The sequence below is a fragment of the Crocuta crocuta genome, unplaced genomic scaffold, assembly GCF_008692635.1.
Source record: "Crocuta crocuta isolate KB4526 unplaced genomic scaffold, BGI_CrCroc_1.0 scaffold457, whole genome shotgun sequence".
Lineage (NCBI taxonomy): Eukaryota > Metazoa > Chordata > Mammalia > Carnivora > Hyaenidae > Crocuta > Crocuta crocuta.
The window spans coordinates 6,070,242-6,077,102 of NW_027531318.1; positions in this window are offsets into that span (position 1 = coordinate 6,070,242).

Below are 6,861 nucleotides of genomic sequence, written 5' to 3' on the forward strand. Positions count from 1 at the left end.
GGTCTTGCTTTTTTTATCCAATCACTTTATATCTTTTTTTTTTTTAAGGAGTGAGAGAGAGCAGGAACGAGTGGGGGAGGGCAGAGAGAGAGAGGGAGAGAGAATCTTAAGCAGGCTCCATGCTCAGCACAGATCCTGACGTGGGTCTTGAACTCACAACCCTGAGATCATGACCTGAGCCAAAATCAAGAGTCAGATACTTAACTGACTGAGCCACCCAGACACTCCCAGTCACCTTATGTCTCTTGATGGGAACATTGAGTCCATTTACATTCAAAATAATTATTGATAGGTATGAACTTAGTGCCATTTTGTTACTTGTTTTATGGTTGTTTTTGTATTTCTTCTCTATTCCTTTATTGTCTTGCTCTCTTCTGTCACAGTTTGCTGGCTTTCTTTAGTGATAATACTTGGATTTCCTTTTATTTATTTTTTGCATATCCATTACCGGTTTTTGATTTGTGGTTATCATTAGGTTTATATATGACATCTTATACATTTAACAATTTATGTTAAGTTGATGGTTGCTCATGTTTGAACCCATTCTTTACTCCTCTCCTCCACATTTTAGGTATATGGCTTCATACTTTACATCATTTTATTTTATGAATCCCTTGACTGATTTTTATAAATACACTTATTTTTTATTGTTTTTGTGCTTTCTACTTTGCTTACTCCTACTTATGGTCTTTCCTTTCCATTAAAAGAGTTTTCTTCAACATATTTCAGTGATATGAAAACATATTAAAGTACTCAAATACTGGTAAAGGTAAAACATACAGTAAGACTTAGAAAAATGTAACTCTATATTAGGATAGTGTATTACCATTAAACTATAGTATAAATATTAAAGGAAAATAGTAGTACAATTAACTATAGCTACTATAAATTGTTAACAAAAATACAACAGAAAAGATGTAAATTGTGACATCATTAATACAAAAGGGAGGAGTAAAATGCTAAAGCCTTTATAGGTAATTGAACACAAGTTCCTATCAACCTAAAATGGACTGTCTTATCTATATGATGTTTTATGTAAATTCCATGGTAAATCCACAAAAGACATAGAATGGGGAAACAGCATACTACCATGGAAAGCCAACTGACAAATGTGGGTAGAAACAGAGAAAAAGAAACAATGGAAATATTAAAAAAAACAAAACAAAACAGAAAGCAGTTAATTAAATGGCATTACTAAGTCCTTACATATCAATAATTACTCTGAAAGTAAATGGATTGAATTCACTTATGAAAAAGGCACAAAGTGGCTGGATGGATTTAAAAATGTGAAGATCCAACTATAAGAGACCCACTTCAGAATTAAGGAGGCATTTAGACTCATGAAAAAAAAAGAAAAAATATACTCCATGAACAAAAACAATAAAATACCTAGGAATAAATTTAACCAAAGAAATGAAAGACCTGTACAATGAAAACAATAACAGTTTTCAGTTCTTTCTACTGAAAGAAACAAGAAAACAAAACAAATGCAAGGACATTCTGTATTCATGCACTGGAAAAGTTAATACTGTTAAAATATCCATGCCAGCCAAAGTCATCTACAGGTTCAAAACAATCCGTATAAAAATCACAGTGGTAATTTCCACAGGGGAAAAAATCCTAAAATTCATATGGAACCACAAAAAAACCCAAAGAATCATAAGGAAAAAAAAACCCTCCAAACATCACACTTCCTGATTTCAAACTGTACTACAAAGCTATAATAGTTAAAACAGCACAGTACTGGCATAAAAACAAACCCTTAGAGACCAATGGAACCAATAATTAAATCCCTACATATACAGTCAACTAATATTGATAAGGAAACCAAGAGCATCAATTTCCAATAAAGAATACTGACCTTAAAGAAATAGATGGCCTGATAAAGAATTCAAAATAATTGACTTAAAGAAGCTCAGTAAGCTACAAGGGTGCATGGATACAAGGGTACAGGGAAAGACAAATGAATAAAATCAGAAAAACAATACATGAAAAAATCAGTTCCTCGAAGAGAGAGAAGTCCTTAAAAAGAGCTAAACAAAACTTCTAGAGATGAATGAAACAAAAATGCAATACAGCTCCTCAACAGCAGAAGAGGGAACCACTGAACTCAAGGACATATTTGAAATTATCCAGTCAAAGAAGTAAAAAATAATAAAAGGGGGAAGAAAGACTATAGGATTTATCAGATATTAGTAAGAAAATCAATATACAAATTATAGGAGTCCCACAAAGAGAAGGGAGAAAAAGGGCAGCAGCTTATTATAGAAATAATGACAAAAAAAAAACCAATTTGGGGAAGAAAACAGACATCTAGATTCAATAAGTCCAAAAGCTGCCAAATAGGTGGAACACAAAGAGCTCTACATTGAGACACGTTATAATTGTCAAAAGTCAAAGACAAAGAAAAAGCTTAAAAGCAGCAAGGCAAGAAGTGGCTCATCACATATAAGGAGCCCCCATCTCCCTAAGACTATCAGCAGGTCTCTCAATAGAAATCTTGTAGGCCAGGAGGAGGACAAAGATATATTCAGAGTACTTGGCAATGCTATCTTTTATTAAAATTATTTTTAAGTTTATTTATTTACTTAGAAAGAAAAAGCATGAGTAGGGGAGGGACAGAGAGAGAGAGAGGGAGAGAGAGAATCCCAAGCAGGCTCCATGTTGTGAGGGCAGAGCTGGATGTGGGCCTCAATCCCATGACTGTGGGATCATGACCTGAGCTGAAAGCAGAAGTTGGACGCTTAACTGACTGAATCACCCAAATGCCTCAGCAAAGCTATCTTTTAAAAATAAAGAAGAGATAGGGGCACCTGGGTAGCTCAGTCGGTTAAGTGGCCAACTTCTGCTCAGGTCATGATCTTGTGGTTCGCGGGTTTGAGCCCCATGTCAGGCCCTGTGCTGACAGCTCAGAGCCTAGAGCCTGCTTCATATTCTGTGTCTCACTCTCTATGCCCCTTCCTTACTTGCACTCTGTCTCTCTCTCTCTCAAAAATAAACATTAAAAAAAAGAAACATTGTTTAAAAAAATAAAGAAAGAAAGAAGAGATAGTCTTTCCCAACCCAACAAAACTGAGGAAGTCTGTCACTATTAGACCTACTTTACAAGAAATGCTTAAAAGAGTTACTCAAATTGAAGTGAAAACACACTAAACAGCAATATGAAAACATATGAAAGCATAAATCTTACCAGTAAAGGTAATTATATGAACAAATACAGAATATTGTTAACTCTGTAATGATAGTATGTAAATTATGTTTAACCCAAATTTAAAAGTTTGAAGATAATAATATGTTAATGAATATGCAATATAAAAAAGAAGCAACCTCTGAGTAGAAGAACACATGTGGTGAGAGGAGAGTAGAAGTATAGAGTTCTTGTGTAAAATTTAAAACAGATGATTATAATGACAAGATATTTTATGCAAGCCTTGAGGTAACCACTAAGAAAAAATTACCTATAATATATACACAAAAGATAAAGAGAAAAGAATCAAAGCAAGTCACCACATTCATCATCATCATCATCAAACAACAAAGGAAGCTACCAAGAGAGGAAGAGAAGAACAAAATATCTCTAAAATAGACAGAAAACAATAAAATGACAACAGTAAGTTTCCACCTATCAAGAATCATTTCAAATATAAATAGATAAAACTCCTCAACCAAAAGGCACTTAGAGTAGCTGGATGGATAAAAAACATAAAAAAGATCCAGTGCTATGCTGTCTATCAGAGACTGACTTCAAATTTAAGGACACATATAAGCTAAAAATAGAGAGGTTTAAGATATCCTATGCAAATGGTAATCAACAGAAAGCAGAAGTTGCTATATTTATGTTAGACAAAATTGACTTAGTCAAAAATTGTCTCTAGGGACATAAAGGGTCAATTCAACAAGAAGGTATAACAATTATGAATACATACACCCAACTTCAGAGTTCCTAAATGCATAAAGCAATACTGACAGATCTTAAGGGAGAAATGAACAGCCATACAGTTAACAATAGGAAACTCCAATTCCGTACTTTGAATAATGAAGCAACCATCCATATAGAAAATCAATTATGAGACAGTTGACTTGAATAACATTATAGATCAAATAGACATAAGGGATAGAACTTCCTACCCCAAAGCAGCAGAACATACATTCTTCTCAAGTGCACATAGAACATTATCTAGGATACATTACAGGTGAGTTCACAAAACAAGTTTTAACAAATTTAAGAACATCAAAATCATTCCAAGTATATTTTCTCACCACAACTTATTAAAACCAGAAATACGAAAATAGTAAAAGTTGAAAATACATGGAAACTAAATAATGTGCTTTTGAACAACCATAAGGTCAGAGAGGAAATAAAAAAGGAATTTTAACTGTATCTCAAGACCAAAGAAAATTAAAGCATAATATATGAAAGTAGAGGGTGTATATCAAAAACAGTACTAAGAGTTAATTGTATAGCAATAAATGCCCACATTTAAAAAGAAAGATCTCAAATAAACAATCTAATTCTACACATCAAGGAACAAAGAAAAGAACAACAAACTAAGCCCAAAATTAAAAGAAGGAAGGAACAATAAACATGGGAGGAAAAATAAATCAAAAGAGAATGGAAAAACAATAGAAAAAAATAAACAAAAATAATATTTTGTTTTTTAAAAAAGTGAAATCAATGATCTTTTAGCTAGGAAAGTGAAAAAAGAGAGAAGACTCAAAATCATGAATGAAAGAGGAGACATTACTATGGATGCCTCAGGAAAAAATATGATCATAAAAAATGATTAAAAACAATTATATGCCAACCAATTAGATAATCTACAAGAAATGGGCAAATTCCTAGAAAACCTAAGACCTACCAAAACTGAGCCAAGAAGAAACAACAAAGCCTAAAAAGACCAATAAAAATTAAGAAGACTGAAGGGTAACTGGGTGGCTTAGTTGGTTAAGTGTCCAACTCTTGATTTCAGCTCAAGTCATGTCCTCAAAGTTCGTGAGATCAAGCCCTGCAACAGACTCTATGCTGACAGCGTGGAGTCTGCTTGGGATTTTCTCTCTCTCCCTCCTTCTCTGCCCCTCCCCTGCTCATATGCATGCGCTCTCTTTCTCTCTCTCAAAATAAATGAATAAACATTAAAAAAATATATAAGGAGATCAAATCAGTAATCAAAAAACCTCCCAAGAAAGAAAAGCTTAGGACCAGATGGTTTCATATGTGAATTCTACCAAATATTCAGAGAAGAATTAATACCAATCCTCGTTAAATTCTTCTAAAATATAGAAGGAGGGAATACCTTGCTCATTTTATAAGGCCAGCATCATCCTGATGCTAAAGTCAAACCAAAAATCACAAGAAAACTACAGGCCAATATCCCTGACAAACCCAGATGCAAAAATCCTTAATAAAATACCAGCAAATCAAATTCAATAGTATATTAAAGGGATCACATATGATGACCAAGTGGGATTTATACCTTGGATTCAAGATTGATTCAACATATGAAAATCAATGAGATATACCACATTAACAGAATAAAAGAAAAAGGCCACATGATCAACCCAATAGACAAAGAAAAAGCATTTGACAAAAGTCAATATCCATTCATGATAAAAACTCTCAACAAAATAGGTATAGAGGAATTTACTCAAAACAATAAATCCATATGTGAAAATCCTGCCATGCTGTACAGAAATAGAAAAAAATCCTAAAAGTCATATTAAACCACAAAAAACCCTGGATAAGCAACGCAGTCTTTGAGGAAAACAAAACAATAATAACAACACCACCACCACAAAGAGGGAGGCAAATTTTCAGATTTCAAAATACATTATAAAGCTATGGTAGTCAAAACAGTATTTCCATGGCATGAAAATAAAAAAATAGACCAATGTAACAGAATAAAGAGCTTAGAAATAAATCCACACATATTGTCAACTGATCTTCAATAAGTGTGCCAAGAAGGGACACTTAGGTGGCTCAGTTAATTAAATGTCTGACTCTTGATTTCAGCTCAGGCTGTGATCTCAAAGTTTATGGGATTGAGCCCCATTTTGGGTTTTGCACTGACTGCGCAGAGCCTGCTTGGGATTCTCTCTCTCTCTCTCTCTCTCTCTCTCTCCCCCCCTTCCTTATTCACACACTCTGTCTCTCAAAATAAATAAAAACAATAAAAATAAGTGTACCAAGAACACAGAGTGGGAAAAGACTAGTTTCTTTAATAAGCAGTGCTGGGAAAGCTGGATATCCCCATCCAGAAGGATGAAAGTGGATCCTTATATCTCACCATACACAAAAATCACCTCAAAATGGATTAAAGATTTAAATGTAAGTAAGACCTGAAACCAGGAAATTAGAAAAAACATAGGGAAAAAGGTTCTTGACATTGATCTGGGCAATGCTCTTTTGGAAATGTTGCATAGGCAACAAAAGCAAAAAGAGACAAGTGGGATTACATCAAACTAAACATGTCTGCACAGAAAAGGAAACAATCAATGAAGTGGAAAGGCAGCTTATGGAATGGAAGACAAAATCTGCAAACCATATATCTAGTAAGGAGTTAATATACACATTTTATGGGAACTCATAAAATTCAATAGCAAAATTAAAAATGGGCAAAAGACCTGAATAGGCATTTCTCAAAAGAAGACATACAAAGAGTCAATAGGTATATGAAAAGATACTCAATATCACTAATCATCAGAGAAATGCAGCTCAAAACTACAATGAGATATCATCTCACACCTGTTAGAATGGCTGTTAGCAAAAACAAAGCATAATAAAGTGTTAGAGATGATGTGGAGAAAGGGGATCCCTTATACACTGGTGGGGATATAAACTGGTACAGTCATTATGTAAAACAG